At 40.8% G+C, this 27,890-nt stretch overlaps 1 protein-coding gene across 1 annotated transcript in view; it reads left to right on the top strand.

Annotated features, from left to right (window-relative positions):
* Positions 1 to 27,890, top strand: part of FAM19A1 (family with sequence similarity 19 (chemokine (C-C motif)-like), member A1) — a 180,203-nt gene that overhangs the window by 106,209 nt on the left and 46,104 nt on the right. The window lies entirely within an intron of this gene.

Here is a 27,890-nt window from a genome sequence, read left to right as displayed (position 1 = left end):
TACATATATATATTATTTATTAGACATAGTCAAAAGGGGAGAAATCGATGACAAGTTCCCACCTACCCATCATGAGGTGCATCACTGCACAAATGTCATCTCATTTTATCTCAGTTTAATGCTCAGGGAAATGGATCAGACAATACAGCCCAAAATACTGAATATTTAGCATGACACATTCCAGCAGATTAAGGTTTGCATTCTTTCTCACGGACTCATCCCTTTATTTTACCAGAAACTTCATCTCAATTCCCAAACCAACCCACAACTGCTGATTTTTGAGTGTCCTCCCCTTTGCAGCCCTGGCCAATGGGAAGAACCTGTGTGTGTATCTCTACTGCAATAATTCTCCATCTGTTTTCAAATATCTTCCCTTTTCCCATAAGTCTCCATTTCCCATCCCTCTGCAGCCACATTTTACGTGCTGATTTTGCAATTGGACCCTTTACTTGTGGACTGTGCTTTGAGAGGCAAGTTAGAATCTCAGATGTGGGAGTACATGTTTGTGTGCCTGCCCAGGCAGCACCAAGGGAAGGACCACAGACACCAAGGAGAGTCCTAGAATCATTAAGTTGGAAAAGACCACTAAGACCATCAAGTCCAACCATCAACCCAGCACCACCACCCTGTTTACCACTAAACCATGCCCTCAAGTGCCACATCCACATATATCTTGAACATTTCCAGGCATGGTGACTCCACCACTTCTCTGAGCAGCCTTTTCTAATCCTTTACAAGTCATTGTTCAATGCTTTATGAGTCCCTTTGATTTGCTCATGATCCTGTTAACTTCAACCAGTGTCCAGTGGGAAGCTCAGCACTATGGCTCCTATCAGCATCACTTCTAGCTTTGTGTCACAGGTGGGTTTTACAGTTATTTGGGTACTTCCTTTAAGTACATTTGAAGAAAACTGCTGTTTTAGCCAATTCCCTTTGTTGTCCTGAATTACAGAGAGCAAATCATTTCAACATCATTTTTCCCAAATTGCCAAGTAAAACTATTTCTTAAGTTTCTCATAAAACCAGTGGTGTCAGTTTAATTGATGACAGGATGGCATCAGCCAAACACTGGTCTTTAAATATTTTCAGATGCCAAATAGAATAGATATAGTCACTAAGCATCTTAGCATTTCCTTCTTCAAAGAAGTCAATGGGTGTTACTGTCCAGACTGGCCAGGACCTTAGTGCACATGAATGACTCCTCCTGCATTATTTCTAAGCAAGGTTACAATACATCATGGATGTATATGTCACCTCAGAATACCTCAGAGCACATCAGTAACCAGTCTGCAAGGTCAGTGTCAAATTTTTCTGCTTAATTCTAAGCCATTTTGGATGATCTAAAGAACAACATATGTGTTCACCACATCAGTGAAAAATTCTTAGTTCTTGTATGAAAGTGTAGTTGCTCTATCAAATGCTGAAGCTAAATTTATGACAGCAAGTCTAATTCGAGCCACGTTCTTGAGTTCAGTCCACCTGAGCACGAAGACTATTTGATTGATAAAAAAATGTGTGATCTATCTGTCTCTAGGGTGCCATTTCTTCCCATTGTCCCTTTGAGCTTTCAGTTCTGACACAAGTGAAAACAAGGGGTCAGGTTACTGCTGAAAACAGAATGATTTTATGCCACTTACTAATGCTATTTCCTTGTAGGCCAACCTCAAAAGATGGAAGAGCTTGACATGCTTTTATGCCCCTTGAAATGTGGGATTGAAGACCATATTAGCATACACATATTTGCTCTGTCTCTTTCTTCTTATGTACAGCAAACGTGTTCTAAAACTAGTAAGGGGTCAGGTTACTGCTGAAAACAGAATGATTTTATGCCACTTACTAATGCTATTTCCTTGTAGGCCAACCTCAAAAGATGGAAGAGCTTGACATGCTTTTATGCCCCTTGAAATGTGGGATTGAAGACCATATTAGCATACACATATTTGCTCTGTCTCTTTCTTCTTATGTACAGCAAACGTGTTCTAAAACTAGTCTGAATTTCGCTCTGTCTCTTTCTTCTTATGTACAGCGAACATGTTCTAAAACTAGCCTGAATCAGATTTCTCATAGAGTAGGAATATGCTTATTTGAAATCTTTTTACCTTGATTTCTGACATACAATATGTCAGAATTCTGAGCTGTATTTTAAATGCAGTTATGAATAGATACAGCATATTGATAGACAAATGATATCCCTGATGCTTTGCCTTCCAGTTATTTTGACGTTTTGCTTGTAATTGGTGATTGTGAAAATTAGTGAGCTGGAATTATCTGATACAAAGAGAATACATTGACTTTTGCAATGCTAGAGTGGAAGAGAAATATATCTACAGCCGTTTTCCTATATTTTTTTACCCCCATAATCATTTCAGGTGGGTGTTTGTGTTTCAGAAACTGCAATTTATTCTGCATAGCTCTTTTCATCCAGAAGAAATGGGCTACAAGGTGTTTTATAGACTGTGGTAATTCAACTTTCAGCGGTAATATAGGCACAACATGGCAAACAGACCTTCTAAACTGGCAGAGCAATTAATTCATGCTGAACATTAAGCACCTCAGTAGTCCCATGATGAAATCCACTTGGAGACTGCTGACAGGCCATTTTAATGTTAATCACATGCTTACAACCTTTGCCGTAGCAAGGACTTCATTTGCCAACACTTGAACAGTAAGCAGCTAAAGAAAGAGAAAATAGGGAAGATGGTAAGAAATCATTCCCAGGCAGAAAGTCTTACACTTCAAAGGTTTCTGAAATGGCCACACTTTCAGAAATCTTATTGAAGCTTGACTATGTCTCTATTTCCCGCAAAACCAAAAGTAAAGGTAGAAGAGTTGAACTAGGGAAAGGCAAAATTTCCTCCTTCCATCCAGCATAAAGTTTAGCTTCATTTGGATTTGTCACTGGCAAGAACAAGACCTTACTCTCTCTTCTCTTTGTGGTAAGTGGCCACTCTTGTGGCATCAGTATGTTGACTTCTAGTATTTTGAGCTCATTCAGAATATTCACATTTCAACTGTTTCCCACAAGCAAATAAAACAGAAAAGCCAAATTACTGTGAACACAGAGGAAAGGGTAAGAGTCGAGTCAGCCTTTGCCTTCTTGGAGATGGGATCATCACCAATCAAGGACAGTGGAGAAAATTCCCTAAAATAGTTTTCCATTTAAGATAGATAGATAGATGACAATATGTGTTCTTCAGTAAGTGTGTTTGCTTGTTGACGATGTTAGAACTGTAGCATTTTGAGTTTAGGTCTTTGGTGATTTGGGATCAGATTTGATCCCATTAGAACTATATGATGGAAAGATTTCAGGCATTGGGTGAGATTTGTGCACAAACAGTTGCTGCTGACAGATTTCTGAATCCTTAAGAGATTTCAGTCATAGAAGCAGTTTGGGATATGTTTTGCATCCTCTTGTATATCTGACGGGCGTTTTGTGGATTTTGCCTATATAGGCTTTGAATGACAGAGAGTCATCAATTTCAGAGAGACAAATTCAGTCCCCTTGGCAGTTTCTTACTTGGTTATTTTTTTTTATATATAAACGTATACATTTTTAAAGTTGCATAGATTGATCTGCTGGGAAAAGAAAAACCCTCCCAACATTTCTTCTCTTATCATTATGAATATAAGTGCTCTCTGATCACAGGAAATGAAGGATGGAGAGGAGATGTGTGCTGACTCCGTGCTGACAGTAGTAAAACTTTTGCAGAACACATTGTAACTTCTGTCACTAGAACTACTTTATTGCAGCAGGGAATAACAAGAACTGTGAGAACTGATCATTAGAGACAATAAAAACAATGCTTTTTTTTCCCTCCAGATAGGTAAATTACATTTTGAGAGGTAATTGATAAACTAATGCTACACAGCCAACTGTAAATAAACTATCCATCCCAAGAATGACACACATACTTTCTTCAGTCACAATCCTAAACCTTCATCAAAGATCTAATTTCCTCCTTTTATCAGGGGAAAATACAAGCCTTTATCAAACAGTAATCCTTTTAACAGAAATGCCAATTAAAGCTACCCTGTTCTTTGTACTATATGAGTTCTTGCCATCTGTCTTGCAACTCTGTACTGTAAATAAGAAGAAAAATAAAAGGATTCTCAGTTTATTATAGCTTTAACTGTAGGAAACAAAACTCAAGTATTCCCTTGTTGTCAACAAATGTCTCTCTCGGCACCCAGTGGAAACATGATTTTACTCTTGCACTTCTGCTTGACTTTATGAGTTTGAGCTTGGTGCTCAGGGTGCAGGGTGGAGAGTCAGGAGCTTGGAACCTGTAATCCAGAGCTGGAGGGACATTCCCTTCTGAGGGCAAACAGACCTTTGAAACACCTTTGGCAGACCACACAGTAACCCCTGACAGGGGTGGTAGCTGCTAAAAGAATGTGCAACAAAAATTTTGGAAGTGGGGGCTGCAAATTGGGGGTTGGAGTTAGGTGATCTGACATTCCATTCCAATGCCTGATTACTCTCCCCATAAAAAAATCTCTTCCTAATAAGTTCCTTTCCAGCCCAAACTGTTCTATGATTCTATGATATTGTAATGGTGCATAGAAGTGCAGCATGGTGTCCCTAACAGCATCTTACACCACTGCTTAAAGGTTCCTTGGTACAGATCCATGATTTCTCATGAGCTACATAAAGGCCATGACTTTTTATTTGGAAATGAGATCCCCATAAAAAAATCTCTTCCTAATAAGTTCCTTTCCAGCCCAAACTGTTCTATGATTCTATGATATTGTAATGGTGCATAGAAGTGCAGCATGGTGTCCCTAACAGCATCTTACACCACTGCTTAAAGGTTCCTTGGTACAGATCCATGATTTCTCATGAGCTACATAAAGGCCATGACTTTTTATTTGGAAATGAGAAGTCTTCAGGGTATCAAAGCTAGGGGAAGTCTTTTGCACTTTTCTACAGTTGCATCAGAGCAAAGTCCTGAATCATATTTCAAAGTAAAATCTCTGTCTTGCTCTCCTTTATCATGCCTACATAAATGCCTATACCACGGCTCAAAACCAGGAGATGTGACAACAAAGCTCATCCAAGCTAATAGCAGTTTAAAAATTAAATGAGAGTCTCTACTTCTCAAAGTTGCAGCCTATTTTTGGGATAGTACCTTGAAAATAATGCAACCCTTTAAGATGCTCGAGCCCTCATTTCTTTAATGTGCAAGCCTATTTGAAGTATTCCATGACCCCTTTTCTTTGAGTTTTTAGCAAGTGATTCCTAAGTTTATTTCCTTGTCCTGTGGGACTGATGTTCTCACAAGTTTTTTCTGTTCTGGCAACAACCTACTCAGTTGGCCAAGAGGAAAGTGTGTGCAGAAAAGTTGCAAGCTCCAAAGTCACATAAACTGACTAAAAATGGCAGTAAATGTTATTAAAAATGGGGTAGAGAGATTGGTTTTCTTCTTTACTACATTCTTTCTGTTTCCTAGAGGTTCCCCTGTTGCCTGGCAGTGACACACAGTGGTGGTGCATGGGGTGGTGTGGGAGTGAGTGTGGTGGAAAGAATTTAACAGGTGTCCCTTACTTAGGTTGTGAAATTAGGATTGGGTTTGATGTATCATTGTAGTATGATGAATTTAGCAGCTTCTTTTGGCATAGTTTTGTTATTCATTTGCAAACATAGGGGCAGGGAGGGCAGGTTGCATTTGGTTATGTGATCAGGTACAAAACTAACCATAAACAATTGCTCGTTTCAAGTAAGACAAATTATCTTTTTTTACTCAAAATACCTCCTTTTTTAACCCTTTTTTAGATCCAGAAACATAGAAAACATTAGTTGCAACAGGCATTAGCCTGTATGTCCAGGAAAAAAAATATCTTTCCCACCTGCATGTAATGAGAGAGACCCCAACGCATTTATTCAGGACTTAATTAATGTGCTTATCAGTGTGATAAGTTTTAACAAAAATTACCTTCGGTTGGCCTATTTTTTCCTATTCTCTCATCTTTTCTCTGCTAGTCTCATAGTTTTGCAGATTAATTCTCCTTCAGATACACCTTGTGCAGGCCTAGCCATGTGTTTCCACAAATTCTTTGTAGGTCAATACCTTTTCCTCTGGGACTGGAGTGGCAATACCTCAGCTCCCCTTGGCATTCAGGAGAGCACCAGAGGCTTCCTGCCAATCTACTTCCTATCCTTTTAATAACTCCTTTAACTCTCCCATCTCCACTCTGATGGCTTCTGTTTTACTGCAAAGTGAGCTTTCCTCTTAAAATTAATGATACCCTTTGGTTTCTAAGTACCTAATAAATTGGTCCCAAGGGGTCTTATGACTTTGACTTGTTGAAACATCCATCCCATCCCTTGGTACAGCTTCTCTCATATCGAAGCATCCTTAGCAAGTTTGTGGCAGTGATGGATTTTCTGTGTAATGCTTGTGATTGTGTCATTATTAATCAAGAATTTGAACATCTGCAGTGTTGAGATGTGTTTGCTGCTACGTGGGCACACACAGAACTCTGATCAACACCTAACATCTCCATCTAATATGGATAAGAATTTTATTAAGGGAAAGAAAACATTATGTGCAACATAGAAATCGCTACTTGAATTATTTGTTAAATGTTTCTCATTAAACAAAAATCTAAGAAATGAGAGATAAAAACTATTCAACATAAGAGGCAATGTATTTAAATAAATGAGTCCTATCTATCAGTTCATACTTGATTTTCTGCCACAGGAGCTCAAATCTTAAAATAAGCCTGAGGAATATTACGTGTTTTCCAGACAAAACCAGTCTGAAATATCAGATCCATAATCTGGTATAATTGTGCTTCCTTGGAAGTCTAATGGTGTGTAAAGATAGTGTTATGTGATCCTAGATGGCAGTGAATGTTAGGATGTTCCTAAGCCAGAATCCATGGATATGTGTAACTAAAGATAACCAAAAACATGTCATGTTGATCTCAGGAGAATGTAAAGGGCTTCAGTTCCCTTTCCAGTAATGTGTAGTAATGCACTAATCATTTGTGTAGAATGTGAACCAGAACAAATCCATGACAAAATATCGTAGAATGTCTAAGGAAAAAAGCGTGTCTTGCTATGGAAAATTTAAACTAACTCAGAAAAGTTTCCATCCCTGGAAGTGTTTAAGAGGTGTCTGGACCTGATGCTGAAGGATATGGTTCAGGGGTTACAGCAGAGTGGCAGGTTAATGGCTGGACTTGAATCATCAAACCTTGATGATTCTATGATCTCAAAAGAGCAGAAATCTCCTTCAAAATGCTCTGACTCCTGCACAGGACCCGTAGGGTTTAATTCCACATGGAGTTCATGACATTTGCTACAGGTGTCAGTTCAGACAAATGCAAACAGAAATTGCAGATTCCTTGCCAGAGTACCTGTTCTGGTGAGGCATGTTACTTACTGGTTTTGGCAAATTTCACTACATCACTTGGCACTCAGGAATAGTAATTAATTAGTAGAATTTACTATATAACAAGGAAAGTGACTTTTTTTGTGCAATGAATATAAACAGGGAGAGGTTAGTCAGGTTTCCTCAGTATCTCTTCCTGAATACTCTTCTCTGAATGATCTACTTGGCCTCTCATTCATGTGGTTTTTGAAACAAAACAATCCTCCTTATGCAACCACTCAATGTAATTACTAAAGCCACTGCTTAAATAACACTGCTGGAGTTACTCCATCTGTGAACGGCATGAGCCTACGTAAAATTATTCACTACACACGTAAAAAGAAAGGGAGAGACACACAGGAGCATTGCAGATAACCTCAGGGCTTAGCAGTAGGTCTACTGCAATTAAATAAAAAATTTTCTGAAGGTGACCTTCTGGATGTTCATTTCTTACTCTTGTCAACAGTGGACCATGATGACAAGGCAGGCAGAAGGTAGTAATGAGACAGTTTGATTGATCAGTGGATGTCAAATTAATTCAGCTGGAAGCTTGCCAGAGCAAAACACAAAACTGCACAGTGAAATAAATAGAAGAGTGGATTTGATACTTTGGCTAGAACAATGCCCTGAAACCTTTGGAAAGGTGTTTCAGGCATGGAAAGTTAAAAAATGAATTCTGCACTGAATTATTTGTCAGTCAAAATAAATTTGCTTTTACAACAGAAGATAAAAACTAGATGTGAATCTTAGCAGCTTTACTAAAAGGAGATGCAATATCTTAGAAAAATGTTAGTGGGACAGATGACGAATATTCATTTATCTTTAGGCAATCTGCAAATTCAGCCTCTTAGATGAAAATCAAAGGAACTAGTCTGGAGAATTCAGTAATTTAAAACATAAGGGAAAAGAGCCCTTTTTTACCATGTTTTGTATGTACAAGCACGTAGCATTTTAGAGCTTTTCAGAATCAATCTTGAGAAGATTGGTCTATTAAATATATTTATTTGGATTTGATTGCAACCATTTATGAAATGTTTATGGTCTTGTGTATACACAGAGGGGAAACCTTGGCTTGTTGAGTCAGTGGCAAAGCCTCCCTGACTTCACTAGGTGCTGGCAATTATTGCTCCATGTACAAGGAGTAATTGTCCCTACTGAAATCAGATTTCAAACTTAACTTCTTTCAACACATTTTAATCCTATTAGCACATCAGATTTCAAACTTAACTTCTTTCAACCCATTTTAATCCGATTAGCACAAAAAATAATATTCACCTCCTTAACAATACTTTTCCTGGAGAAAAAGTATCCACATAAGTTGCTGCTGTTGGGCAGGTCCCTTTCCAATGTGGCTGCACATCCAGAGAACCTTCTTGCTCCTGAATGGACTTTTTTTTTGATGTAATGGGATTAGGAGGAAGGGAACTGGTGAGGCTATGGAGAGGTCATGGCAAGAGGTTGGATAAACCTCCTGCATAGTCCTATCAGCTGTAGCATCCCATCCTGCTTTTCTGCAGAGAAGTTTTCCATGGATGTCCATGATTTTGTCAGGTGCTGTCTTTACAACCATCTCTCTTTAAACCAAAAGCTGTCTCAGTAAATGTGAAGCCTACACTTGTAGATCATAGAATCATAGAATTTAGGGGTTGGAATGGACCTTACAGATCATCTAGTCCCAACCCCCTGCCCTGGGCAGAGACATCTCCCACGTTGCTCAAGGCTCATCCAGCCTGGCCTTGATCACTGCATAGCTGCACATTGCTAAATGTTATTTTCCATAAAATAAACAGCATTGTCCTATTTAGTCTGTAAAGTAACTTAGAGCAGATACTTTGTGCTGTCAACTTTGAGTGGGAATTTGCTACAGTTTTCTACAGATTGGTACTTATGCTGCAAGTGCAAGATGTACTTTTGCCAGTGTAGGAAGATTTCTAACTGGGCTTTGTTATCAGCCCTTTATGCATCTGCTGTTCTGCTGCAGGTAGAAGAATTTTTCTTCCAAGCCCAAAGCTCTTATAACTAGGGTGAGTTCAATTTCTCAGTGTCTCCTGGGAATTTTCATGCCATCACACTTGTAAATTAATTTCCTTTGGCTATTCTGTGTTCCACTTGTGTTAATTTTCTATGAACATTTCTACAATATGGTTTTATCAAGTAAAATATTCATAGAATGACAGTTTCTAAACCAAGATATATTTGCAGGGGCTGCTCTTGGTGCTTGCTCATGTACTTGTTCTGAAATCATAAAGTGCTCTTGTATTGTGTGTAAGAAATTCTTCTTTTTAAAAATGCCCACTGAAAACAATAGTAGCTGAGATGGCTAATGTTGCTGCAGTGTTAGCAGAGTCTTAGGGCTCCAAGTGTGTTTGTTGAACACCAGGAAACATTGATGGTAAAGCTCTTTGTGCAGTCACAGTTCTGTCACCTTCAGTGGATATACTATAAATCAGGTTTTTTATCTGGAGGGGGAGAAGCAAAATTCCTCAAGGAATTTCTCCCTGTTTGCACCACAGGACTGGCCAAACCTGCGGGTTTGACTCTACAAAGGCTCCAACACTGAAGGCTCATTCTGCACAGTGCAGAGGGAGAGAGAGAGGGGAGTTATGCAGTGGTGGGACATGGATCCTGTGGATTTTCCCCACAGGTACAGCTCACAAATCCACTGGTGACAGCACACTTATTCTATCGCAGCAACAGGACTGCTGTGAGCACATCTGGGCCTCATGGCACAGATTGGAGGGTGGATAGGAGCAAGACTTGGGAATTTTGCCACCAACTTCAGTGGAAAACAGATTGAGGTGTTGACTTTTTATGCATCTATCTGCAGTGATTAATTTTTTAGGGAGTCAGGGCAGCCAGCTGCCACTGAGCTATCTGTTCCTAGGCTCCAAGTGTTCGATAACTTCCCGGCTGGAAAAGCCTTTGTCCCTACCTCATTTTTTTTTTTTTCAGTCATTCACATTATCACTTGATAAATATCTCATGACCTGATGCTCTGTGCTACCCAGACCTGCACCTCAGAGACCTCCTTGCAACTTCTGCCATCCCAAACTCAGGAATGTAATGCTTCACTAAAATAAAATAATGACTTGATGTGACATGAAGTGAGACCTGAAATACCCTTGATACTGTGTATTAGGTACATTGCAAACCTTCACAGGCAAAGGGGTTTAATGGCTTCCTACAGTTCTACTGAAAAACTTATTTCATCTGAGTAGAAGTTTGTTATAGACAGAGGAATAATTAATCACCCTCATAGAAGAGAGAGTCTCTCAATCTGATCTGTATAATTATATGAATTATATCAGGTTCTTAACTCATTCTTTTTCAGCAGTATAGGTGTATCAAAACATTTGTTTGGGCACTACCTGCCCTGCCCTTGGTGGAAACTCCTGGTTTTTTAATAGCAGTCAGTACACCCTGTTAGGGCACAAAAATAATGTGTGGATCAGAAACTTCCATGCAAATATTTAGGCACCCAGTTTGAATGCCAAGTCATGAGCCTGATCTCTGATGGGCTGAACCACCTTCAGGAAGTGCCAATTCCTTTCCACCATGAGGGGAAGCTCATGAGTCATTTGGGTGCCTGAGCAAAGTGCTGAAACTATGTGTTCTCTGCAAAGGGCCACAATTTTGAAGTAATCTCTAAAACTGCACAGCTCCTCTTTCCTTCAGGAGCAGATATTTGCATGTTGGTAAATCTGACTTGACTTAATTTTGGCACTGAAACAGTCTCTTGGTTTTTAGCAATGCAGATTTCTTATGTATGCAGGGGAAAGCACAATCCTGCAGTTGTAGTTTCAAGGATTTTCACTGAAAAGTGATCACTTGGAGATTTGGATCTTTCAACTCTCAAGGCAGGAAACCTGCTGCTTTCCAAAGTAATAATTGTGTTGATCTGACTTTGCTCCTCTTGAAGTCTGTCATTGAGCTCAATGGGAAGGATCTCAGCCTACCCACTGCCTTGAAATTCCACCTATTCTTTCTCAGAATAGTAATAACTAGGTTTTCCTCTGCTGTGATAATGCTATTTAACTCTCCAGTTCATTTACAATAATATCCTCCCCTAATATTTATTGAACGTGTTGAAAATTTTTACTGGATCGTCATTGTCAGATAATGTCCTTATGTCCATATGATAACATTTTGATTTTCCAGCTGATGTACATTTCTCAGTAATGCAACACTTGAATGCATAGCCATGGCTCTGACCTTTGAGCAGGTATCATAGGACTGGAATGAACCTGAGAGTTGCTTTAAAAGCCTCTCTGCTCTTTAAACAATTCACACACAAAAAAAAAAAAAAAAAAAAAAAATCGAGTGCAAAGCATTGCATTGATTAAAGGTTATTTAGCATGTTTGAATAGCTTTCCAAAAAAGCTGCATAGCTAAACCTTAGTCACATTTCTGTAAGCCTGTGCTGGTGTTTCTGACATGATTTTTATTAAAGGAAGAGAAATGGGTTTGATTTTTCCCAAAGGAAATAGCAGGTTTTAATGTGGTGAAAGCACAAGAGTTTGCTGATATTTCCATTGCTGTGACTCATTTACTTGTCCCACTCTTTCACTAATTAGCTTAGATGAGTTCTCTTTCTGCCACTTGGCATTCCCAGAGCACCTGAGGGGAATCCTGGTGCTTTCTGTTTGCAACAGATGAAATGAGAAAGGTCCTGGGTCACTCCTGAACACAGACTTTGGCCTCATCCCCCACTGTGCCATCAGCCCTGCTCTCAGGGCAGGTGCCTCGTCCCTCACCTCCTGCTAATTAAAGTGTCAAGTCCAAGCAGATGGATTTGGAGGTGGTGTGCTCCTGCCAGGGATGTGGCATCTCAGAAGGGTCACCTTTGGGGAGGAAACATTTAAAAACATATGGGAGGAAAATGCCACTTGGGAGATTTTTGACACCTTGAGTTTCTAAATTGGCACTTGGATATGAGGAGAGATTACTGCAGGGAGGTTTTCCCCTTCTTCCGAAAAGCCTTTGCCACGTTTTGCAGTACAAAGCAATTTTGAAGTGCAGGGAGGGTGAAGGGAGGGAAGCATTAAAGATAAGAATTATATTAAGGGAAGTGGCCAACTTTGGAGCCAAGCAGCATGACAAGATTGAGGTAGAAGAGCAGAGCCTGATTTTTGATGTGGGATAATTTGACTTAAGACCATGACTATCACTCCCTGTTTTACATATTGTAATGAATGCAGGCATGCAGCAAGAACAGTTTGAGAGCATCTGATATATGAAAGCATGAATGTTATATTAGGCAGTTTTAATTGCAGGAATTTTTGGTGTTTCAGACATTTTGAAATAATTTCCATTGTTGCTATTCTTCCCTAAGAATCTGTAAGGCAGCTCCTTAACTCTACAGAGCACGTTGGACATGGAAACGTAGAAACCAATTGAATTGTTTCTATACTTCATGCTAGTAAACGATTTATTTTGTACAAGAGCAGCTTTTAGAAAGCTTCTCCCTAATTAAGCTACTTCAAGCACTCTTCTGAGCTCAGTGTATGTTGGCCCAGGTTCAAGATCTGCTCAGTGCAGAGGAGGGGTACCCAGATTACAGGTCTCAGACACACAAACCCCATCTGCTCCAGCCCTGACTTCAATTAGAGCATCTGAAGGGGTGGCTCCAAATTGTCCCCAGTTGCTCTGTGGCCTCAGAGACTCTCAGCTAGCTGGGAACTGGGAAAATGGAGATTTCTACCCATTGTACACATTGCTCCCCAGCTGGGACCATACTCCATCCAGATGTGCTCTGTCAGTGGTTGAGATGAGTGGGAAGAAATTTGGCCTTTTTAGTATAATCCTACTTCAGCATTGCATCTGTTTCTCTCAGCAATATCTGGTAGTCCCCAACAGCCTAATTTATGTGAGATGAGTGGATACTGCTCTCCCCAGACTTCATTACAATGAAGTAGTTACAAATGGTGTGAAAATTTAGTCAAAACACTGCAAAACTTTCCTTAGGATATACTTCTAAAGAAATCCTTTCATAAGAAGCAAAGAGGAAGAAAGTGATAGCTTCACTGAATTCAAATGGAGATCTTTGATGTGCTGATATTCTTCACAGATTCCTGTCAAAAGCATGAGTTCAGATGTAACTATTTTTATCAAAAGACTATTTGAACTTCAGTCTTGGGGGGACAAATACTAACCTTAGGAATGTCTTAGCAGTGTGCTCAGGTGGCCAAGAGGGCCAATGGCATCCTGGCCTGTGTCAGGAACAGTGTGGTCAGCAGGACCAGGGAGGGGATTCTGCTCTTGTCCTCTGTGCTGGTGAGGCCACACCTTGAGTACTGTGCTCAGTTCTGGGCCCCTCAGCTCAGGAGAGACATTGAGGTGCTGGGGCAGGTCCAGAGAAGAGCAACGAGGCTGGTGAAGGGACTGGAGCACAAGTGCCATGAGGAGAGGCTGAGGGAGCTGGGGGTGTTCAGCCTGGAGAAGAGGAGGCTCAGGGGAGACCTTCTCACCCTCTGCAACTCCCTGACAGGAGGTTGGAGTCAGGTGGGGGTTGGTCTCTTCTCCCAGGCAACCAGCAGCAGGACAAGAGGGCACAGACTCAAGCTCTGCCAGGGGAGATTTAGGTTGGATATTAGGAAGAGATTTTTTCCAGAGAGAGTGCTCAGGCATTGGAATGTGCTGCCCAGGGAGGTGGTGGATTCACCATCCCTGGAGGGTTTCAAGCTGAGACTGGCTGGGACACTCAGTGCCAGGGTCTAGTAACCACGGTAGGGCTGGACTGGATGATCTTTGAGGTCTCTTCCAGCCTGGTTGACTCTGTGAATGGGGTCTCTTCCAGCCTGGTTGATTCTATGAATGGAGGAAGATGTATTTATTGAATAAATGCTTATAAAAATTAGCTGCAGAGTAGTTCTAAGTAAAGTTGATATCTGAAATACCACATTGACAACAAGAAAAAGAAATTAAAAGAGAGAGGGAGAATCTGTTGTCCTTACTTAAGTGAAATCAGGTGGCTGATGGGATGTCCTTTTGTAGGTTATTTGCTGACACTGGAGACACTTAAACTCACCTGTGAAGGATCCTTGCCAAAAGAAGTGCTGCAGTTGAGCAGCTCTGGAAGCAGGGCTGGTGATTTGAAATAGTAAAATTACTCGAAGAAAATCTTCTTGCTGAGAGAGTCAAGGACAAACCTGGAGTTAAAGGGAATTGAATCAGAAATGTTTTGTAAATTGTATTCCCAGGCTACTTAAGAAGAAAGTTTTATGAATGTAAGGAAAAATAACTCCTTGAGCTTGATAACTGCCATTTCCAAGATAGCTGGTGAGTACTTTTATTGTGAATGTGTTTATGTTTTTATGACTTGTGAGGAGATTCAAAACTTTGATCTAATTTAACAAAATAAAATCATAGAAGGAAGGTGCAGGAAGGCCACTGGGGAGCTTTGTCAGTGGTGGTGAGTCTGCTTGAGAGTATTCCTGCACAGTTTGCACAAAGATCAGCTTTGCTAGTGGTGAAACTGCCAAACAAATGTCTCTTTCTGATCTCCAGAAGTCTATTTTTGGGTAGGGCTCCCAAGTCTCTTGATAGAATTCCTCAACACACTCAAGAGGAAACAAGGTTTCTGATGGAGCTTATTCTGTCTGTAAATACTGACAGATTATCCTTGCCAGAGACATCTCACACCTGAGCATGGGGAAAAAAGCATACATCAAAATGTTCTTTTGCTCTTAAATAAAGTAAATGAGGTGTATTTACAATAAAGTAAATCATAAGGAAAAGAAGCTTTTAGTGCCACAGTACCCACTTCTCTACCCTCAGTATCCTCAGAATGATATTCAGCTCTGAAATACAAATGTTAATGAAAAAGTGGATCTTAATGAAAGCATCCTTTACATATTTGAGTTGAATTTTTTTTCAAGTTGCAGAGTTACTGCTTTGCAAAAACCATTAAAAGGCTCCTGTAACTGCACTCTCTGTTGGAGAAGGATGTCATGTCTAAAAATGTTGTCACCTTCAAATTACTGTGAAAGTCAGGGCCAAGTTATTTTAATAAGGCACTGCTAGAAGTTGTGGGTAGAATCATAATGGGAAAAGCAGCATTTACCTTTATATGGCCAATGCAGTAATCTCAGCTTCTCTGGGGAGACGCTTGGAATTATGTGGATGGTGTGATTAGTGTATTACTAAAGCATTTGACAGCAAGAACAGCTACTGTGTTAGCTCTCTAATGCATTAATAATACTTAACATTTCCAAGTTGTATAGGCCCTTTTTTCCAGGTTTGTTGTACCCATGCCTTCTTCACAGCAGTCAGCCCTAGCTGGCTTGAGAGATGAAGTAGGGAGGCTTTCTTAGGAAAGTGATTGATTGGGGTGAGATTGAGGCTCCTGTGGGAAATGAAGGAAGCTGCCAGGCTCATGCTTTGGAAAATGCCACTGAACAACAGTGCAGTTTTCATAAAAGAAGAGACTTTCTGATTTGGGAGAGATGTGACGTTGTGCAGGAAGAACCTGATGGTGATGCTGAGAGTAAGGGTTAATAAGAGGGTTGTTTTGTAGTCAACATAAACTCTGGCTTGCATTGATGGCTTCTTCACTTGGAAAGCTCTTTTTTTCTGCAGGGGAAATCACAACTAGTCAACATAAACTCTGGCTTGCATTGTTGGCTTCTTCACTTGGAAAGCTCCTTTTTTCTGCAGGGGAAATCACAATAGGTGAGAGCTGGAATAAAGGAGATTTCTTACCCAGGCTCCCCAGGCCTCGCAATTTATGCCTTGTGCTCTTTTCTCTCTCTCTTGCTCCATCCACTGCCCCCACCACCTCTGATACCAATGGTTAAATTGCTTCCAGTTTGGGTTTTTCACAGGCTTTGCTTTAAAATTGCATCTCACTCGTGGAGACTTCCATCCCAGATTCCCTGCACTTACTTATTTATGCATAAAAGCTGCTTCTCAGCAAAAGCACAGACCTGAGCAGGAGGTACCATGACATGGGCACTGTTTCCCCTGTCTAAAAGCAGGATTGCTGGAGGGATCAGACCTACACAGCAGAAGCAACACACTTCACACAGGACCTGAGGGTTGCAGAGGAGAGCTCTGCTCAGGCTTGAGTTTATTTGCAGTTTTCCATTAACAGCATTACCATCCCATGTCTCCTGCTGTGCTGTGTCTTGCTTGCCTGTCTGCTCTTAGCCAAGACCCAAAGAGCATCATGTTCTCACATAACCTTGGTAATTAGCCTGGCTACCTTGGCTCCTGCCTCCCAAGCCAAGTCTGCCAATCTCTTTTCTGTCTCTGACCAGCTGAACAGGCCTTCATAGTCCTCTTAATTGACTTTTTGGGAGAACTGAAGTTTACCTATTCTGCCTGGCCGATTTGCTAACAAGGCTCAGCTGCCTTCTCTGGGCCTTGACAGGCTGGAGAAGGATTTTCATGGCTTGGCTGAGCTCAGAGGCTTTGGAACAGCTGCCAGTACTACCTGAGGGCTGCTGTCAGTGGCTTCAACTCTCCCATGAGAGCCTTCTTGTGCATGTCCAAAATAGACACTTTTCTCATTGAAAAAAGATGAGAGTCTGCTCCTTCACCATCCCCTAAACAACCTCTTCCCCTTTCCTTCTCTTCTCACAGAAGTATACAAGAAGCAAGGTATGGCAAGGAAAATAATGAACCTCTATGTGGTATTACTGCTACTTTCTATCCATGTATACTATGTCAGATATATTGGAAGGAATGGGATTTATAACACTATTATGGTTCTGATAGTGGGCCCTTCTATGGCTAATCTGATTTTTTTCTCTGAGCTCTCCTGTCCTTTGCTGCACTCTGATTTGATTTTTTTTAATGTAGTGATATCAATCTCTAGGAGGCAATGTTCTGCCACAATTAGAATTATTAGATGGTTCTATATATAAAATGAGGCCAAAATGACTTGATAGTTATTTCCTTTTTTTTATTTTGTAGCTATAGACTCATTAGAGGAGCCTCATCCACTTGTGGCAGGCAGGCCAGAGCATACCTTATTAGTGCTTAGTAGGAGAAAATCCTGGTGTGCAGCACCAAAGGGTAGTTAAATGTATTTCATGATAGATGTAAAACTCTCTATTTTAACTCTTGCTAAAGGAAAGCTACTGAACCATTGTTCTGTATTGCAGTACATCAAAATGCAATGATAATTACCCTTAGTAAGAAAACATCTCCTCATGGCTCTTTCAATACTTGCCTCAAAATTATATTAAGGGGAGTACACTGGGGATGCAATCCACAGAATTTGGAGGGTGAAGGCTAGGAGAGCAAAAACTACATTTATGGACAGGAGAGGTGATGAAGAGATGTCCCTCCCTGAGTAAATCCTACTGCAAAATGCCATGTCTCAGAAAAGGTCTAATTCAGCACTCACCAGTCGTAGGTTTCTCATAGTCCTCCCTGGAAACAGCACTTGGAGGGTCTCAGTGGTCCCTGTTTGCCTTATACAGGTCTGGTGTAGGACTGACCAATTAAAGGGGTTTTGTGTAGGTGTGTGCTTACCCAGTACTCCTTCACACACAAGTTCTGCTTTGGGGAGTTATGAGGTGACAGAGTGAAACGTGGTTTAGCTGGAAACAGAACTCATTAAAAGTTAGGTTTGTATTTCTAGCCTGTCCATGCACACAGGGGAAAAAAATAGTTCTTGTTCGTGGTATGTAACCCACAGGATTTAGTTTGAAGAGCTGTATTAGCCTGGAGACAAAGGAGGGAAGCCTTAATTAGAAATAAAACAAGCAGACTTTCAACCACCCTGAACTTGGTGGGATACAGAAGAGTCCTTGCAGTATGAAAGCTCCTTGATCTACTGAGTTTCCCCAACTACAACTGCCTAGAAAAGCTGTTATACTGAGAAAGAGAGCAAAACCAGGATATATTTCCCCATCCTGAGCAGTGGTAATATTTTCTCCAGTGTGCTTCTTAGCAGGGGACAGCAGTTTGATAAGGATCAACATCTGATCCTTACAATTCAGTGGAAAACTTTGCTGACATATGTATGTCTTGGAGTTTGCTGCTCATTCGTAGCCTCCAGGAGCCGTAGGAGCTGAAAACCAGTCAGTTGGCTAATCGTGGTAATTAAAAGAGATGTAAACTCTCAAAGTAGCTGACACTTAGTCATTACACCAAGCTGTCATGCTTGACTGAGCTAACGTTAATTCCGATATCCCATTATATCTCGCTGATATCGGTTTAAAAGATAGCTGCTGTTTTTCTTCAGCAACTTGCAGCTACAGTCATAAAAGTATTGATTGCAGTGTTCTTTGACAGATGTGAGATGTATTTAAGAGAAATTGTGCCATAGATATTCTTTTACTTCAGCTGCTCAATGCTGTATGGATTCCAGATATATCCTTCAGGATTTTGCTGGTAAAAGTCCTGTGGAATCTGCCTGAGCGGTGCAAGATTGAAGAAACAACCTCCTTCTGGGCTGTATTTTTAGTTTTCTTAGCATAGATCTCTTTGATTTTTGTAGCTGACTACAAAGGTGATGAGAAATGGGAGAAAAACCAGGTTTCAGCCAACTTAGCTATTTTCTTTGAACCTTCCCCACGTTGGAAGTTATAGACCTCAGCCGAAGCGAAGTCTTCTAATTGAATTCAGCAGACTCTGATGGAGAGGCTGAGCACTGAGGTTTCCTATTCCTTGGGAATTATCTACATATTTAAGGGTTATTTTATCCTGTCGTCTTGCTGGCATCAAACTGATTTTGATTTTTAGAGAATTATTATTTTTAACACCTTGTTAGATTTCAATAGCTACAGAATCCTCAGCCAGTGGGAGCTGTGAGGGAGCTACAGAGAAGTTCTCACTTGCAGGACATAAACTTTACAAAAGTGGCAAGTGGGATACTCACAACAGACTTTGTTCTACAGGTGGCTGGAGGACATGAAGTTTCCTTGTACAGCCCTTAAATAATTTTTATTTCCTTTTCAGGAGTATCCCATCCTACACTATCTTGTAAGTTAAAATAAGCTTTTATTCTTCTTCTCTATGCAGTTTTGAACCAGTACTTGTGCCCATCTAGAAGCATGAAGGAAATGCTGGTAATTGTCTTAGGATAAGAGAACATTAGAAAAGGAAAAACATTTTTCAGTTCATTAAAAACCCAAACAACTTAAAATAGAGCAACATAAAAACTCCAGTAAGCCTAATTACTGTCATCTCTTTTCTTAAAATCGTGTGGTAGCTTACAGAATGGCAGGAGAAAAAAAGTTGGGAGCAAGCACCCAAATTTGCATGAGAAGTGTGGGAATAGTGAAATGAAATGGCAAAAGAGTTATTCATAGTTTATTTTTCTGTGTTTGGCCAAAAGAATGATGACTCTGAGGGCTCTCACAGAGACAGGCATGTTGGCATTATGAAAAAAAGGCTAAAGTTCAGCTCTATCTAAGGATTCAAAAGCTGTCATCAGATCAATGAATGCCTTACAGTGGAGTTTGCAAAAATCGTTTCTCGGCTAATATCCTCAAGGACAAGATGTAGTTTGATTTGGCTCTTCCAGGAGGGATTCTTGATTGCTTTGGAAAGCAGGATTTGAAAATGGGGGTGAGGCAGGGTGGGGTAGAGTTTTATTTCTAAAGCTTTGCAAATCACATCAGTGATCCGTGAGGATGGAGACTCTCCTTCTTTCTTTAGAAAAGGAATCTTGAATCTTCTCTTTTACGCCTAATTGGGAATTGTTTTAATGAGTTTATGAAAATCAGTCTGCCTTCCAAAAGGGTTCAGGAGCTGGTTTTTTTGTTTGGGTTAGTGCTGTCTTCTGTTTGTTGGTTTCTACACTGTAGCATAGAGGGATTTTGGACCTTTTCCTGTGGACCTTTGCATTTGATTCGTATGCGATAGAACCTTAATGGTGTGTAAATAGATTAGCTAACAAATCTTATCAAAAACTGCATGGAAAGATGCTGGAGACAACAATCCCATAGTTCAGTGTTCCTGTACTGAGACATTGTGAATACCAACAATCTACCTTCCCCCCGCCCTTTTTATTCTTCCAAAGCTGATTGACACAGAAAATGGTAAATAAATGTTCCTGCTAGTTTATTTAGAGGTGCACAGGCCTTTTGTGTGAATCCCACAGGTTATTTAATAAGATTTGTGTGCAAGACTCCCACACGGTGCTTACCCCCCAATGGGCAAATATACATGCTACATGGGCACTTCCAAATGCAGGAGCCTAAGAGGTCTAATTCCTATTTCTACATTCATTCAGCAATGCCATTATTGCTATGGAAGAATAGAATCTTCATTTTGAAACTCCCAAATCTTCTCCCCCACCCCTGCTGTGGCAGCAGTAGTTGCAATGAAACACATGTGAATAATTACTGATGGAGAAGTTCCTGCTGGAAAACTTCTCAGGAAAATGCTTACAGGTGTTTTTGCACAGGAGACCCCACAAAGATCACTGAAGTAACGGGCAGACATTGCTGAGCAGAGTTTTCTTTATTTTGGCCTGATTGGAGATTTGGTCAGAAGGCAAATTTAGGGTTTGCTCATAGTTGACTTCATGCGTGACACAGAGTATTAAAAGGGTTTCAGCTGTCCTGTCCTTGGCTCAGAAAGGGGACAGATTCTGTGAATTTAAGGTGCTTTACAGAGTATCTTTGTGGGTGATAGTAAACCAGGGACAGGATTTGAACACACCCATGAGTGGCTGCTGGTACTGGGAGAGCTGTTCTTGAAGGCAGTGGCACCCATTTTTAGCTATAGGTTTATTACCTTCAGTGCTTCTGCTGGTCTCTTCATTTAGTTTGCTGCTCTAGCTGCTAATTTTATGGAATTTTTGTGTGTGTGTGTGTTTGGGTTTTTTTCAGCAATAGGAGGAAGACATTTTTCTCCAATTTTTCCATCTCAAAAGATGCAATGAAAAATGTTTCTCAAAGCTGGAGTGTCTTGACATTACATCCAGCATGCACAGCTGGTATCAGCACAAGGTATCAGAAAGAGCAGGTCCTGTTAACCATTTAAGACACTGGTGGATTGTTGTCTTGGGCCTGGGCAAGCCAAATTTGCAGAGCTATCATTTATTATGTGACATGCAAAAATTCATGCAGCTTAAAGGAAACAGTAGGAGAAAATGCCTTTTTCTTCTCTTCATATGTGTCAGTGTAAAGCACTGGCACAAATCAACATTGTTTTTTCCATCTCTATACTGAAGTGGATTTCACTGCCTTTTGGTGAGATGTGGAAATTCCTAAATGCTCAAAGGTGTAAATTAGCATGGGAAGAGTGTCTGTGAGAAAATGGACCACATGTTTCTAAAGACTCTGTTTCCTGTAGGCACTTGGAATTGTATTTATTTCACTTAGACAAACTTTGACATGTATTCTATCCTGGCAGTTGCATATCAAGTACATCCATGGAAATGAGGAAGTTTTACCTCCAGTCCTGGCTTTGTCAAATTACCTCAGGATATAGTTTCCTGAGTCCCTGGAGCTGCATTTCTGTCCCTCTATCATCAGGCCTATTCCAGGCATGAGCTCACAGGAGTGTCCAGCCAACTCTGTTATTGAAGAAAAAAATCAACCTGATATCCAGCTCAAAAATGCTGAAGATACTGAGAAAAATAAAAATTTGCCACTTGACAAGCATTTTCACAATCATTTTTCAGAGTGTGACTTCAGCTTATTGGTTTAAAGGATGTTTGTCCTCCAGATCCTTGTGCTTTAGGGAAAGGAGAAAAACACATTTTATAAAACTCAGTAGTTTGAACAAAGATACACTCAGCTATAAAAAATGCAGCCATAAAAATGTGAGAATCTTTCATTTTGCATCCCAGGCAATGATTCTGGGCTGATAGTTGTAATTGTTTATCACTCTTTAGCGTGATCAATACAGGAGCTAACCACAGTGCTCTCTTTCAATGCCATTGATTGGAGCAGCTCCCACTGACAGTCACTTCATGTACATTGCAGCTCTAGCAACATATTAACATGACTTCTGAATGGCTGAGGAGATTTAGACTCAAAGGATGCTATTCTTCTCTGATTTACAACCCTTGCAGTGTTCCCGAGGCTACGTGGAATGTAAATCAATGGAGGAGCTGGTCTGGGTGATGAACTATTCCATTACAGAGAAACATTTCCATTTTGGTGTATTTACAGTATAATGCATTTAGCTCCTTGGTTGTTCCTTCTAAAGTGAAGTAGGGGTGCAACATCAGGATTTAAAATTTTAAAAAACCCCTATTTGTTCTTTGAACAGATTCACTTAGGGTCATTACTTGTCTTTTTCATAGGGACTGAGTCAGCACAAGTGCACAAAGGTTAGAAAAGCAGTTCTGGCAAACTCTGTCATCTGACACCAGTTCACTGTGTGTACCTCATGTATACTCTGCACTTCCTTACTTGTTCTTGAAGGGTTGTTCCCATGGGTGAGCTGTGAACCCTGCTCAGGTTGTTGTCCTCCAGCAGGAAGGTCCTGAGACAGGGCAAGGACCAGTTTGCTTTGAGTAATTTCAATCTGCAGTTGGGCAAAGGGCTCTCAATGCATCAATCTACTGGTAGGAACTTGCAAACAGCTAGTTACATGGCAGTGCTCAGACTGATACAGGCACCAGAGTAGGAGTTTGATAGCTGAGGATGACCAAAGCTGCTTTCTCTGTTCTGATTTGGGAGCAGATTCAAACCTATGTTCCTCCCAGGATCACAAAACAGAGTTGTGTTCTTGCAGCTTAAAAGTTTATTCTGTGATTTTTATTTATATTTTCTTTGATAGTGAGTATAAATACTGGTAGTAAATTCCCTGTCAACATAAAGCTACCATTATGCTCTCTCTCAAGCCCTCACCAATAACAGAGCTAAATGAATGGATGGTAATGGCTCAGTTGTTTATTGACAACCATTGGGTTTTTCTTCAGCCTGTGCATGATGCTTGTCTGGATTAGTGTTGGAGTCTACCACATAATCTATTAACAATTCAGGCTATTGAAACACTTTTAAATAATGTTTGTGTGACTCAGTCTGGAAACAACTGACTATTGGAGTTTAGGAAAAACTGCTTCCCTCCCACCCTATAATTGGGTTTTGTGCACTGGACCAATCAAAACAATCAGAGTGATGTTGTGATGCCTCTGGCTGAGACTGGTGAAACAGGTTTGTGCATGCATGGCACTGCCAGGGCCTTGGTTTGTACTACATACCCTTCCCATTGGCAGGATATTGTTCTTCCCCATGTGCCAGCACAGTTTTCAACAGGTCTGCAGGTCATCACTGCAAAATGTCACAGTACATCCCCTCCCTGACCTCTGGGAGGCACAGGTCTTGCACCACATGCAGGTGTTAGAACCTGTAGTTAGGGGGAAAATGGCTGAGATTTTGTTGGTGCTTTTGCCACCAATCTTGGCTGCTAATAGAAGAAATGATGAACATTTTCCTGCACTGCAGCTGCTGATGGAATCATGATAACTCTTTCCTTTTCAAAGCTGGCCCATGTCAAAGTTAGAGCCATGGCACAGAGAGGCCCAGAGCATGAAAAAGCAGCTGTCCTACATAAAATGAGTTTGGTTTTTGTTTTCTTTGTTCTCCATACCTCCTCAAATCACTAATCACAGAGATGAAATCTGACCATGGCTCTATCTGTAGACTCCCACTGGCTTGGAGTGAGATATTTATTATACAGTGGGACCTGACACTAGAGGTTTTGCCTTAGCTTTATTTTTCATTCTAAAAAAAAAAAAAAAAGATCCAGCAACTGAACTGGGGACTAGTCAGAGCTCAGAACTGGAGATTAAAGACCCCAAATAAATTATATCTGTTCACCTACACCTTGAAAATAGGTTGTTTTCCTACTTCTTTGTGTTGGTGTCTCAGACTCTAATTGACTAATTAACAAGCTGACATGATCTCCACTGCTGAATAACTGAGCAAATTAGGATGGTGCTACATGTGTGTTAGTTGAAGGACATGCTTCAGTCAGGATTTCCTTCAGCATCACGTAGCTGTGGAAACCTGATGAAACTGCTTTGTATTAAGTGCTTGTGATGATGTTTCTGACCTTTTGCGCTTCCTCTCTGTTCTTGGAAAAAAAGCACCTGCATTTTGGACTGACTTGCCATGCATGTAAATCATTGTAAGTGGTGAAATGACTTTTTCTTGATGTGACAGAGAACACAAAGTATAGTGCTTTTGTTCCCTACCCCACTGAATATGAGCTGGCTAACTATACATACTGTGAGAGCTATTGTATCATGCTGTTAAAACCTAAGGAGCTTTTTATTGGACTTTCATGCTAAATAACTTTAAAGGTACCACCTGGTGTTTTTATATAAATTATAAATGTTTTAAAAATACATCAGAAAAAAAAACAACACTTTAATGGCACAGTTTCCCACTGCAGTGTCTCACGCTACGTAAAGTTTGGGTTATGGCTATTTATCCCTTCCCCCACCAAAGACAGTCTGTTTCACAGGATTCAATTACAGCTATTTATTCAGCTTGAAGAAAAGATTTCTTTAGTTATTTGCTCTTGGAGCATTCATACTCATTTGTAGGTTTGGTGGGAAACACCCACAAATATGGTTTTGCTGCAGTTCCTCAGATAGTGGTTGTGGCAAGTGGCATAAAGACCATCATGAAATAAAATTGCCAGGCTGGATGAGGCCTTGAGCAACCTGGTCTAGTGGGGAGGTGTACCTGCCCATGGCAGGGAGGGTGGGATTAGATCATCTGTAAGGTCCATTCCAACCCCTAAAATGCTATGAAAATCACTGCAGTTTTGGAGAGGAACATGGATCAAACATGGGTTTGATCCCACTCAGTTACACTGGGAGCTGTGAAGCTAGCAGCTCTGATATTCAGAATTGCATGAATATCAGGAGTGCAGATTGTGGGAGACCTGGAAAGTTGGGTTCTGCAGGTGATGTGTGGTTTTTCCTACTGAAACAGAAACCCTGAGGCTGATGCATCTACTGAAGGCTTGTTGGTAAATTAGTAAGTTGTAGGAACAACATGCCCTATCACCTGAACCTCTGTAACTGTCTACAGCCTTTGTGTCGAACACAAGGTAACAAACATCTCCTAAAAGGCATTTCCCTGAGGTGTAAGGGAAGCTGCATCAGCTCACCCTCACTGCAGGCAAGGAGCACACACCTGGGTAGTTAGTGCACCTCTTCTAGCCTGGTGTGACCCATTAAGCTTCGGTGACTTGACTGTGAGCCAGAAATGCAATTGGCTGGTGCTCCTCAGTGATAAAAGCAATGTCCTAGGGTCATGGAGTGTTTCCTACTCGCCTTTTATGTGAGGGATTTGCTTGTTATCCTTCCTCTAAGGATTGTTTCAGAACTGTCTCTGGTAACTCCTAGGACAGGAGAAGTAGAAAAGCTTCCTGCTCCAGGCAAAGGTGGCTCTGCATGAGGATGAGGGCAGACAGGGTTGCTTCTCACCTCCCTGCAGGCACAGGGGAGGGTTGTGTGTATGTTTCTGTATTGAGTTGTGCTGCCCTGGAGTGAACAGTTGTGTTGGCACTTCTGAAAATGGCAGAGAGAAAACCAGGCTGACAGAAAGCACTTGGTGCACTTGTAGGTGATGGGTGACAGGCTGTGCCGTTAAGGGTAGCACAAGGATGATGCTCTCCTGTGTGAGAGGTTATATGGGGCCAGTGTTCAGTGTTCTCCTCCTTAAACAAGGCTGAACTGCTGTCCACAGGGCAAAAGTTTCTTGCCTTTTAAACTTGGTTGTTTTACCTAGGCAATCTTTCTTCCTCTGCTTTTCTGCTTTCCTCATTACTGTTGACTTCAGGATAATCCCTTGTAGCCCTTCTAATGAGTGTATGGTATTTCATAAAGAAATCACCTTACGTGCTGGGATTGGGTGTGTTCAGTCAACTGCAGTAGCAATGGAGCATCAGCAAGGTAGGAGGATGCTTTGATCCATCATTTCCAATGTGGTCCATAGCCTCCAGGTAGAACTTGGCTGGTGGTGAAGTTGGATCATTTCCATACTGCTGAGTTTGGTCGTGAGGTCACTGGTGAATGGTGATAAAACTGGAAGGCAGAGAAAGGCTTACTCCCAAATATTTGCATATCACTGGCCAAGGTGGTTCTGTGATTTCAGCAATAAAGGAGACCTGCAAGGTAGTTTGGTGTTTGATTCTAAATAAGGGGTTTTCCTAGGGTATGTAGTTATTTTCTGTACATAACTCTTGTGACCGTCAGCTGTGTGTGGGCTTACAGTAGACTGCAGATCAAAGTATTATTTCTGATGGCCTTGAAACTGCTGCCTGGAGTGAGATAATATCTGCAAATGATGCATTGTAACTGTTGACACAGGGAAACTGTTTTCCAATCTAGTACGGCGAAAATAAATTAAAAAAGCAATTGCAGAACTTGCAAATGTAACAATCCTGCAAATATTATTTCTCTTTGCCTTCCTATTTATTCATACATTTGTAAATGCCAAAATGTCTTTTATCTGCCCTTTCTCAAGGGCAGATCCCTAGTGTCATAGTAATTGAAAATTAAGAATTTACAGTGTTGTAATTAAATTCTACCCTTTGAACTCTTGTAGACTCTGGCTGCATATTAACAACTTCCCACTCAGATCATGAGTGGCAAGAAGTATTTTGAACACCAACTGCTGCAAGATAACATAACAAGCTCTGACAGCTCCTTAATTACCAAACTACTCACTAGTTATAAACTCTTTCATACTGTAGCAATTCTCTTCCTCGCACATAAGTCAAAAGGTATAACTAATTTGTCCTTTAATTGATATCTATATTGCTGTTTAAATAAAGGGCACATACTCCCCCAATATGCTTAAGTATTAATTTGTCACCTATGAACTGAATTTAGAAAATAATTGGAATGACTGTAAAGACTTTTTTCATTGATTTTTATCACTTATACTAGGAACTATTTATGTCTGATTTGATCATTAGTCATGTTTAGTGATTGGCCAATCATGTAAAGTGATCCTAAACAAATCTGAAATTCAAATGCTTCTGTACATATAAAACATTCCCTCCAGTCTCTGTCCCAGTGCTTGTGGCTGGGTTGCAAAATAATAAATAATTAAGCTTAAAAAAGGTTGCCAAGCTATGATGTGGGCAGACCTGGCACCTGAAGAACAGCAGAGGGAACCAATTCCTGCTCACAGTACAACACTCTGTACCTAATCTGTAGACCCATCAAGGTTATACTGGTGGCTCATTAGCAGCTTGTTCCCCACACCAAGGAGGGTGTCAGGCACTGCTGAGCTCAGCCACCCCAGACCCCACCAAGACTCCTGCCTAGCACCCATTGCCACCTCTCTGCTTTTCCTGTTGCTGGCTATAATTTTTTGGGGAAAAAAAAGAGAGATTCTGGTGGCTTGCCAGTTTGGAAGGAAGAGTGGGAAGGTGATATGGAAGCTGCTGTAACTAGATTTTCAGCACAGACAGAAAAAGCAAATTCTGGATGGGTCTGAAGGTGGAAGAGGGTGAAAACAGGCTGTTCTGCTCTTAGGAGTGCAGTTATTTCCAGAAGAGACGAGGCCATCCAGAAGATGTGCCCAGAAGCTGTGCAGCCCCTCTGAAGGAGGCAGCTTGCAGAGATCAATG

Source organism: Acanthisitta chloris, unplaced genomic scaffold (genome assembly GCF_000695815.1).
Source record: "Acanthisitta chloris isolate BGI_N310 unplaced genomic scaffold, ASM69581v1 scaffold4780, whole genome shotgun sequence".
NCBI lineage: Eukaryota > Metazoa > Chordata > Aves > Passeriformes > Acanthisittidae > Acanthisitta > Acanthisitta chloris.
This window is presented reverse-complemented; position numbering and strand designations above follow the sequence as displayed.